The 11,841-nt window shown below is 38.4% G+C and overlaps 1 pseudogene; it reads left to right on the top strand.

Annotated features, from left to right (window-relative positions):
• Positions 1-501: 501 nt before the first annotated feature.
• LOC129825761 (UDP-glucuronosyltransferase 2A1-like) lies at positions 502-1,457 on the top strand (annotated as a pseudogene).
• Positions 1,458-11,841: the final 10,384 nt, after the last annotated feature.

Here is an 11,841-nt window from a genome sequence, read left to right as displayed (position 1 = left end):
ACAGGAGTCGCTAGTGCACGATGGGACAAGGACATCCCTGCTGGCCAAACCCTCCCCTAACCCGGATGACGCTGGGCCAATTGTGTGCTGCCCCATGGGTCTCCCGGTCGCGGCCGGCTGCGACAGAGTCTTGACTCGAACCCAGAATCTCTAGTGGCACAGCTATCAATAGAGACTAAGTTACCACTGCGCCACTAAGTGAAATCTTAACGACCACAGCATACAATAACATTCTAGATGATTCTGTGCTTCCAACTTTGTGGCAACAGTTTGGGGAAGGCTTTTTCCTGTTTCCTCATGACAGTGCCCCTGTGCACAAAGCAAGGTCCATACAGAAATGGCTTGTTGAATAACTTCACTGGCCTGCACAGAGCTCTGACCTCAACGCCATTGAACACCTTTGGGATGAATTGGAATGTCAGCAAAGGGGGGATCTACTCCATTTTAATGCCCATGATTTTGGAATGAGATGTTGGACGAGCAGGTGTCCACATCCACTACATGACCAAAAGTATGCCCCAACAATAGGAGCAAAGTTGACAGACAAAATTACTTTTCTTGAGAGGGTAAAAATGTCTTATTTTCAAATCGCATATCTCCTAAACCCAAGCTAAACTTTGTCACTTCGACACTGACGTTCACTACATGACGTTCTTCCAGGCAGCAGACATTTGACTCATAATGAATTACTTTATCTTTGATTTCCCGAGTCCTACCATGCCAAAGGGGTCTACATGGGCAGCTTCCAGTGCAAGCCCTCCATGTCGCTTCCCCAGGACATGGAGGAATTTGTCCAGAGCTCCAGGGACCATGGGGTCATCATTATATCCCTAGGCACCTTGTTTGAACAGTTTCCTGAGGACATCCCTGAGGACATCACCACTGCATTCGCCCAACTGCCTCAGAAGGTCATCTGGAGACACGCTGGGAAGAGATCCACCTCCATGTGCAACAACACCTTACTGGTGGACTGGCTCTCACAGAACGACCTCCTGGGGCACCAACGGAGTCCAGGAGGCCATCTACCAAGGTGTCCTCATAGTCAGCCTCCCGTTGATCTTCGACCAGCCTGATAACCTCAACAGGATGAGGGCTAAAGGGAGTGGCTAAGATAGTGGATATCGCCACCTTAGACAGAGATGTCTTCCTGGAGGCAGTGAAGGCTGAGCTCTATGTGTCGTCCTACAGGGAGAATATGCAAAGGCTGTCCAGGCTGCACATGGACCAAACCATTAAGCCACTGGACTTTGCCATGTTCTGGATCAAGTTTGTGATATGGAACAAAGGAGCAGCTTATCTGAGGAGAGTCCTACAAGATATCCTGATTCACCTACCACTCTTTTGATGTCATAGTCACGCTGCTAGCAGTTATGTTGCTCATAACGCTGGTCAGCATTTTAGCTGTAAGGTTTTTATGGTGTAAGGTGCTTTGTAGGAGGAAAGTAAAACATGAATGATACAGATGTGTTTTGAGGCTTTAATTCGGGATATGATAAAATTATCAATACATCTAATATTATCAAATATTAAAAATATTATTTGCTGGTAGTCTTTCTAAAACCTTTCTTTCTGCCAAATCCATAAGAATGCTCCAATAATTTATGCTAGTATTTAAAATTATACAGCTTGGCAATATATATGCATTTCATTTTTAAGGTGTCAAAATGTTATCATCACTCATTAAGTACAGCTTGAGCAGTTGTAGGGTTCAGGATGAAGTTTAGTCTTATACTTCCCAAATCCTAATCTTAACCATTAGTGGATGAAATACCAAACTGATCTTAGATCAGTGTCTAGGGGTAACTTCACCCTACTTGTTTTGAAGTACTTTAGGTCTTGGGAATGAGACCTTTCTGTGTGATACTAAGCTAGCTTTGATTAGCTGTCATCCACTACAGTTTCCCATTACAGCTACAGGCCTGAGTGGCTGCTGTGCCAGCCTCTTTTTTAATGCCAGTGAATATCGGTCTACACGGTCAGGGTTTGTCTCCACCAGCCGCCATACTCTCTCAGTGCATCAGGAGGACAACAGAGATTCCATCCTCCAAATGCTGTTACTCAATGTTTACTGAATAGATCATGAATCAAGCCCACACTAGGCCATTATGAACACAGATGAAAGTATTCATGCATTACTGAAATCTCTTTCCAATATTGTTGGTTAAAACACTATGCAATATTAAACACAGATAATGTTTCAAGGACAAGGTATTGAGGATTGCTGGGTGAATACAGATTGCCATCATTGGCAGGATGTTTTGGGAAAGGGAAGAGAGGTCAGAGTAGAATGGAAGAAGACAGATGTATCCTCATATGGCTGTCCAGAAGGCTGAGTAGAGTGCACTGCATGCTTTATTCAAACCCAAGACTGTTTCCTAATGGCGTATATAACATTATGAGAAAGAGTGGATGTATTGATTGATTTAGAAGCATGGCAGAAATGGAATACATAATTCACAATGGTAGAGTAGAACTGCCACAATTTACATGTATTACGTATGTTGTTGTTCTATCTAGCTCACATTCTCCCTTCAGGGAGAGGGGACATTGCTGTCTTCCCATTAGTATTGCATCAATCACTCTTCGAGAGAGAGAGAGAGAGAGAATTTCACAACTGAACCGATAATAAGCCTGTTCAACAGGAACGGACTGCTGACAGATGAAAATATTTGTTTATTTTCATCAGACCACCTCTGTTGGCGGCTAGGCTCAGCGGGGTCGGAAGAAACTGGAAACATATAGTATCTTCAACTTAGCTTCCTTTTCCCCTGAAAACCGGATGTGGGGACCCCACTCAGGTGTTTATTGTACACCTGCTACGTTAGGTTAGAATAGTTGGGGGCAAGTTACAGGACAGTTTGGATTAAATGTGATGTGCTGTTAGCTCCCTGTAGGCATGACAACTTATCTGGGTAGGTGTACAGCGAAGGAACGTATTTTAGCTCAGTGATACAGCATCTTGAAGACCATCAGATATTGCTTAAAAGAAAATACCCCTTTGCTGCTATCACTATTCATAATCTTCTCACACACAAATAGTTCTGTAATAATAAAAGTTAGTGCACTACCAACAGAGTTTCTTGAAAAGTTCAGGGACAGATTAAATGCACAGTGGACCTATTGCATTTACGGAAGATTCGACCAAAAGATGAACTCTCCTTTGAACAGTGTGGACCACTGTTGCCATACTAACTACACAGTACCTGATTGCTCATCACAGTCACCCTCACAAGCAAGAGCCATTTCCTGATCAGGGATTTACTATTGTCCATGAAATTATTTTGTCATTATTATCACAGTCATTCTCAAAATCACAATGACAGTGAGACAAGAAAATCAATCAAGTGACACTTCATTCGCCCAATCAGCCTGTTTACTTGCAGGGCATATCTCTCATATGTCTTGCTGGGAGAGGATTTGAATAGGGGTTTTTAAGTAAACAGAACTGTCAGGCACACACAGCCAGGTGTATGTTCAATAAGACTCAGATACACCTGTGCGACGCGATAAGGAGACGAGTGGTGTTCGGGTCCTTCTTATTGCAGGATTTTCATCCTTAGGGCCTCCGTTATGTACGAATCTCCACTGTCAGTCTGTCAGTCTCAGTTCTGTGAGCAGGTATCAGATAAAAATAAATTCAAAATAGAAGCTTAATTACTTCTTAGCTCCTCCGCTGCTTTCCGGCCCACCTTGGGAGTAGAAATTCTATCAGAGGAAAAGGATGCTGTTTAACCTGGAGCAGCTGCAGAAATACATGACAAGCCATTGAATACCATTGACTACTGTTAGTACATGATAATTATACATTTTTGTGTGAAAGTAAGGATGAGCCATGGGCTAGTACTTTATGTTTCTGTCTTGGTTGGCACTGAAGACAAACAGATGCTGATTTCCCTCTGTTCAGTTTACATCATGAACATAAAAAACACAACAAAAATCATCACAGAACGGTATGCGCATAAAAGAATGAGTTATTTTTCCTTTTCAGCAGTGGATTTTTTGTTTAATGAATGATGGTTGGTAGTTTGTCAATGTTTATTTTACGTAAAACAAAGTGACATTCTATTTTTATATCAGTGTTCAAATTCTAAACCAGTGTTCTAGTTTTACATCAGTGTTCTAGTTTTATATCAGTGTTCTAGTTTTATATCAGTGTTCTAGTTTTACATCAGTGTTCTAGTTTTATATCAGTGTTCTAGTTTTATATCAGTGTTCTAGTTTTACATCAGTGTTCTAGTTTTATATCAGTGTTCTAGTTTTACATCAGTGTTCTAGTTTCATATCAGTGTTGTAGTTTTATATCAGTGATCTAGTTTTATATCAGTGTTCTAGTTTTATATCAGTGTTCTAGTTTTATATCAGTGTTCTAGTTTTATATCAGTGTTCTAGTTTTACATCAGTGTTCTAGTTTCATATCAGTGTTGTAGTTTCATATCAGTGTTGTAGTTTTATATCAGTGTTCTAGTTTTATATCAGTGTTCTAGTTTTATATCAGTGTTCTAGTTTTATATCAGTGTTCTAATTCTAAACCAGTGTTCTAGTTTTATATCAGTGTTCTAGTTTTATATCAGTGTTCTAGTTTTACATCAGTGTTCTAGTTTCATATCAGTGTTCTAGTTTTACATCAGTGTTCCATCAGTGTTCCAGTTTTACATCAGTGTTCTAATTCTAAACCAGTGTTCTAGTTTTATATCAGTGTTCCAGTTTTACATCAGTGTTCTAGTTTTACATCAGTGTTCCAGTTTTACATCAGTGTTCTAGTTTTACATCAGTGTTCTAGTTTTATATCAGTGTTCCAGTTTTACATCAGTGTTCTAGTTTTACATCAGTGTTCTAGTTTTACATCAGTGTTCTAGTTTTACATCAGTGTTCTAGTTTTACATCAGTGTTCTAGTTTTATATCAGTGTTCCAGTTTTACATCAGTGTTCTAGTTTTACATCAGTGTTCTAGTTTTACATCAGTGTTCTAGTTTTACATCAGTGTTCTAGTTTTACATCAGTGTTCCAGTTTTACATCAGTGTTCTAGTTTTATATCAGTGTTCTAATTCTAAACCAGTGTTCTAGTTTTATATCAGTGTTCTAGTTTTATATCAGTGTTCTAGTTTTACATCAGTGTTCTAGTTTTACATCAGTGTTCCAGTTTTACATCAGTGTTCTAGTTTTATATCAGTGTTCTAATTCTAAACCAGTGTTCTAGTTTTATATCAGTGTTCTAGTTTTACATAAGTGTTCTAATTCTAAACCAGTGTTAGTTTTATATCAGTGTTCTAATTCTATATCAGTGTTCTAATTCTAAACCAGTGATCTAGTTTTATATCAGTGTTCTAATTCTAAACCAGTGTTCTAGTTTTATATCAGTGTTCTAGTTTTACATAAGTGTTCTAATTCTAAACCAGTGTTAGTTTTATATCAGTGTTCTAATTCTATATCAGTGTTCTAATTCTAAACCAGTGATCTAGTTTTACATCAGCGTTCTAGTTTTATATCAGTGTTCTAGTTTTATATCAGTGTTCTATTTCTAAACCAGTGTTCTAGTTTTACATCAGTGTTCTAGTTTTACATCAGTGTTCTAGTTTTACATCAGTGTTCTAGTTTTACATCAGTGTTCTAGTTTTATATCAGTGTTCTAGTTTTACATAAGTGTTCTAATTCTAAACCAGTGTTAGTTTTATATCAGTGTTCTAATTCTATATCAGTGTTCTAATTCTAAACCAGTGTTCTAGTTTTACATCAGCGTTCTAGTTTTATATCAGTGTTCTAGTTCTATATCAGTGTTCTATTTCTAAACCAGTGTTCTAGTTTTATATCAGTGTTCTAGTTTTACATCAGTGTTCTAGTTTTACATCAGTGTTCTAGTTTTATATCAGTGTTCTAGTTTTACGCAAATGTTCTAATTCTAAACCAGTGTTAGTTTTATATCAGTGTTATAATTCTATATCAGTGTTCTAATTCTAAACCAGTGTTCTAGTTTTACATCAGCGTTCTAGTTTTATATCAGTGTTCTAATTCTAAACCAGTGTTCTAGTTTTATATCAGTGTTCTAGTTTTATATCAGTGTTCTAGTTTCATATCAGTGTTCTAGTTTTATATCAGTGTTCTAGTTTCATATCAGTGTTCTAGTTTTATATCAGTTTTCTAGTTTTATATCAGTGTTCTAGTTTTATATCAGTGTTCTAATTCTTAATCAGTGTTCGAGTTTTATATCAGTGTTCTAGTGTTATATCAGTGTTCTAATTCTAAACCAGTGTTCTAGTTTTATATCAGTGTTCTAATTCTAAACCAGTGTTCTAGTTTTATATCAGTGTTCTAGTTTTATATCAGTGTTCTAGTTTTATATCAGTGTTCTAATTCTAAACCAGTGTTCTAGTTTTACATAAGTGTTCTAATTCTAAACCAGTGTTTGTTTTATATCAGTGTTCTAATTCTAAACCAGTGTTCTAGTTTTACATCAGCGTTCTAGTTTTATATCAGTGTTCTAATTCTAAACCAGTGTTCTAGTTTTATATCAGTGTTCTAGTTTTATATCAGTGTTCTAGTTTTATATCAGTGTTCTAGTTTTATATCAGTGTTCTAGTTTTATATCAGTGTTCTAGTTTTACATCAGCGTTCTAGTTTTATATCAGTGTTCTAATTCTAAACCAGTGTTCTAGTTTTATATCAGTGTTCTAGTTTCATATCAGTGTTCTAGTTTTATATCAGTTTTCTAGTTTTATATCAGTGTTCTAGTTTTATATCAGTGTTCTAATTCTTAATCAGTGTTCGAGTTTTATATCAGTCTTCTAGTGTTATATCAGTGTTCTAATTCTAAACCAGTGTTCTAGTTTTATATCAGTGTTCTAATTCTAAACCAGTGTTCTAGTTTTATATCAGTGTTCTAGTTTTATATCAGTGTTCTAATTCTAAACCAGTGTTCTAGTTTTACATAAGTGTTCTAATTCTAAACCAGTGTTTGTTTTATATCAGTGTTCTAATTCTAAACCAGTGTTGTAGTTTTATATCAGTGTTCTAGTTTTATATCAGTGTTCTAATTCTAAACCAGTGTTCTAGTTTTATATCAGTGTTCTAGTTTTATATCAGTGTTCTAGTTTCATATCAGTGTTCTAGTTTTATATCAGTGTTCTAGTTTCATATCAGTGTTCTAGTTTTATATCAGTTTTCTAGTTTTATATCAGTGTTCTAGTTTTATATCAGTGTTCTAATTCTTAATCAGTGTTCGAGTTTTATATCAGTGTTCTAGTGTTATATCAGTGTTCTAATTCTAAACCAGTGTTCTAGTTTTATATCAGTGTTCTAATTCTAAACCAGTGTTCTAGTTTTATATCAGTGTTCTATTTCTAAACCAGTGTTCTAATTCTAAACCAATGTTCTAGTTCTATGTCAGTGTTGTAGTTCTATATCAGTTGTTTTTTTGGTCTAAATATTTGTGTATTCTTGGGTTGGTTGTTTAGCAGCAAAACCGATGCGTGCGCAACTATGGGACAAAACAGACTGGGTTGGCTTAGATTGTTGACAACATGTAAACTATATTTATTCTCAATGTTCATTGAAAACATAAATAGATTTACACAATGAGCACTTGTTGTCTCTCAAATATATCATAACAATTGTTGGTTATTTAGCTATGATGTTTTTGCCATATTAGCATAGACATGACATGAGTCAAAACACCTCAAAGTAAGACGAGCTGAAACAAGCTGTCACGACTTCCGCCAAAGTTGGTCCTTCTCCTTGTTCGGGCAGCGATCGGCGGTCGACGTCACCGGTTTTCTAGCCGCCACCGATCCACTTTTAATTTTCCATTTGTTTTGTCTTCATTGTACACACCTGGTTTCCATTCCCATAATTATGTTCCTTATTTAACCGTCTGGTTCCCCCCATGGTTTTGTGCGTGTTTGTTCTGTGTTAAGCGGTCGCTTATATTTGTGAGCTGGTATCTTATCCCTGCGTGGAATATTTAGTTGTTTTGTGGAGTAAAGTCCGTTCTTACTCATTCCCTGTGTCCTGCGCCTGACTCCGTCCCAACTACTGCACATTGACTCTTAACACAAGCCACCTACGATTCTTCATGTGGCAGCTTCTTGTCATTGTTGCTAGCTTTCTGAAAGTTCAGAATCATAGCACCACACGGTCTTCTGCCTCATCGATGCGTACACATCATTTTCATGACGTTGTCAGCTTACCCGTCAATAAGAGCGTGTGTGTTTTTGTTTGTATCTGCACTTGAGGGTGTATTGTACAGTATGTGTGTATTTGTGTCTCTGTGAACTTTTGAGTGTATGTGTATAAGTTGCTCTCTCCTGTCTCATCTTTACCCCAGTAGTCACTCTGGAAGACCCTTTCCCAAGCTTGCAGGTCCTGAGGACAATACAACCGTTCCTAGCCTATTATGTCTTTCAGGCTAAATATAGGGCCTGTGTGACATACTAAACACAAGAAAGTCATGTCCGTTTGCATCCTCCTCGCTATTCTAGTAAATGAATGAAGTTTTGAAACGTGAAAATGCTCATGGTAAAATATTTTTTTTGTTAGAAGGACATGGAAACCTTGACTGAGGAAGTCTGTTACTTCTAGAACTAAAAAGAAGGTCAGTTATAGAATAAATATCTAATGGATAAGAATCAGTTTCCTTCATCCCAAAACGAAAAAAATCTACTATGATCTAAATATCAAAGCCAGACCATATCAGAAGTTGAAGCCTCCATCATACTGTCATAGACTCTGCAATCTAAGAGGACCATAGCGAAAACAACATATTTGGATTTAAGATGTTTTTTAGGTGTGTGTTTTCAAAAATATCACATGAAATGAAATCAAACCAGTCCAGACCAAAAGCCACTGGGGTGAACTGTTACAGTATGTGGTTTATACTGTACTGTCATAAGGATGGACATATTGTAAAGGCCTTTGGGGTAACAATATTCCACTACGTGGTTCCTATGGAGATCCTGGGATGGGCTTAGTCCAGCTCTCTCCCCTCTGATTCACCCTCTTTACATGGGTGGCGGCTGAGTTTCACAGCATTGTTCTGAGTGTTCCGTCTGCCACCATTTTGTTTCCTGTTCAGGACAGGAAGTCCTGCTGCAGCTGTTCCCAGCACTGTGAACTCCACACACACACAGCACTATCCCTCTACAGTATACCCTCCCCCCATTTCTTTCTCTGTCTAAGCTCAGGATGTCCCCCTCTGCTTTAGTTGACCCCCAGGGGTGGTGAAATGCAATCAGGAGCACGTCAGCTTACCTCTGCAAAAACACCTTCCTGATACCAGAAGGAAACATGGCTTCTGAAGCATCACACAGTCTGCATGGAAAGTCCTGGAAGAAGAAAAAATGCCATGGCAGGGTTATATATTTTAATTTATCTAGGCAAGTCAGTTAAGAACAAATTCTTATTTACAATGACGACCTACACCGGCCAAACCCAGATGATGCTGGGCCAATTGTGCACCGCCCTATGGAACTCCCAATATAGAACTCCCAATCACAGCCGGTTATGATACAGCCTGGATTCGAATCAGGGTGTCTGTAGTGACGCCTAAAGCACTGAGATGCAGTGCCTTAGACCGCTCCGCCACTCGGGAGCCCACTCGGGATAGACTAGAGTACCAAGAAAAAACAAGAAAAGTTCAAGTATTTATGGTTGTGAAATAAGTTAAATTAGTGGTAATGACTGCAGTAGTAATGGTAGTGACTGGTAATAGTTGAAAAAGTAGGTAGATGGAAAGATAGCTTGATTGAATCATTGAATAATTGATTGGTTGATTGGATATGATAAATAGTATAACCTGAACATCTGAACATTGGTTTAGTGTCTATAGCTTGAATGGTTCAAAAGTTAATGTTGGTAGGTTATATAATTAGAATGTATGCAAATGTATATAGCTATAGGTGATAAACATTTTTAATAATTGAAAGTTAGGATAGCCTGAACATGTGACAGTTGGTTTGGTGTCTAGCTTGAAAGGTTCAAGAGTTACGGTTTGTGTCACTCCTGCTCCCGCTCTCCCTCTCTGGCGCACAAGGGTGCCAGGCTGCCCTTCATTACGCACACATGTCACCATCATTAAATGCAGCTGCGCAATATTGGATTCACCTGGACTTCATTACTTTGTTGATTACCCCCTCTATATCTGTCTGCTCCTCAGTTTGTTCCCTGTGTCAGCATTGATGTGGTTATTTTTCCCCTGTCCAGACGCTGTTCCTGTTCTGTTTCATGTCTGTGGTTCATTAAATGTTCACTCCCTGTACCTGCTTCTCGTCTCCAGCATCTGTCCTTAGTTTGTGGGTTAACTTATGCAAATGTTTATAGTTATAGTTGCTACAGGTTTTTAAGAATTTGAAGTTAGGATAGCTTGAACATGTGGAAGTTGGTTTGATGTCTCTAGCTTGAATGGTTCAAGAGTTACTGTTGGTGAGTAAATGTAATTTCAGAAATATACTTAAGTATCAAAAGTAAAAGTATAAATAGCTGATATTAAGCAAACCAGACTGCCCTTTAATTATTATTATTTTATTTTATTTTACGGATAGACATGGGCACACTCCATCACTCATAATTTACAAACAAAGTGTCACGCCTGCTCCCGCTCCCCCTCTCTGGCGCTCGAGGGCATCAGGCTGCCCATCATTACGCACACCTGTCACCAACATTATGCGCATCAGCGCTTCATTGGACTCACCTGGACTCCATCACTTTATTGATTGCCTCCTCTTTATCTGCCTATTCCACGTGGCCGTATCCATGATTTGTTGTCTTCATGGCAGACATAATGATAGACAGACATGTGATGATGTATTGCTCGTAGACATAGGATAAACTCTACCATACTGCCTATTGTGGTGGTATAAGGGATATAGTTATTCCAATGAAACTGCCCAATACGATTACTGCATCAAGTTCACTCTCATTGATTTGTCATTGACCACATATTTATTTGATAAGAAATACACACCTAGTATTATACACCACACAAAATGTATCATCTACATGTTCACATTTAAGCAACCAGTGGTCCCTATTCCCATGCTCTTTGTGTCAGTTACTGACTTGAAGTTTCCTCTCCATTGCTGTGGGACAAACCTGGGTGATAAAGGAATGAGGAGAACAGTAGCTGGGACCCGCGGTCTGATCTTAAGGCTACTCCTGGCTGGACATAATAGCCAATGCCAATACAGTAAAAAGTATGGACGCTCATGTTTAGTTTGTCAGTGAAAGATATCATAGTTTATCGCCTATTAATAGCTGGTTACGTCTAGGCGAGGGAAAGCTCTTAGTGGCCGGGTTCTTAACAAGAAACTGATGCCAAGATGTCTCCCTGATTTAAACGTACTAGAGTGCTAAAGTGTCTGCAGAAGCTATGCTGTCATTACCAGGCGGAAGATAAGCCTGAGCCTACTTGACGGTAATAGCGCTCACTGTTGTCCCTAGTGGACAGTTTTGAAGCATTGTTTTGAAGGCATTTCCCGACGTCCTCAGGACGAGGATAAACGTCCAATTTCAAAATCATGATCCTCTTTCTACTTGGCTGTGTTTAAACATCTTTGTGGAGCCAAGGCCTAGGACCCGTATTGCACAGCAGCATGGTGATAGCTATTCTAACATGTGCACCTTTGACAGTGCTGGAGGACAGTCATATTTACTTTAATTCAATGTAATAAAACTTGATTTATCCCACAACAGGAAACTGGGCTGTAGTGATTGGGTTGATTGACCGTGGTCCTAGAACAAAGCTTTGTTGGTAAAATTCAATGCAAACATCATTGGTGACATTGACCATTGGTCATATGGTCAAATCCATTTGGTGTGCAACAAAAGTGTTACACACGTCATGAATGAATCTA

Source organism: Salvelinus fontinalis, chromosome 28 (assembly GCF_029448725.1).
Source record: "Salvelinus fontinalis isolate EN_2023a chromosome 28, ASM2944872v1, whole genome shotgun sequence".
Taxonomy (NCBI): Eukaryota; Metazoa; Chordata; class Actinopteri; order Salmoniformes; family Salmonidae; genus Salvelinus; species Salvelinus fontinalis.
Note: the sequence above shows the minus strand (reverse complement) of the source record. Positions and strands in the feature narration are given on the sequence as shown.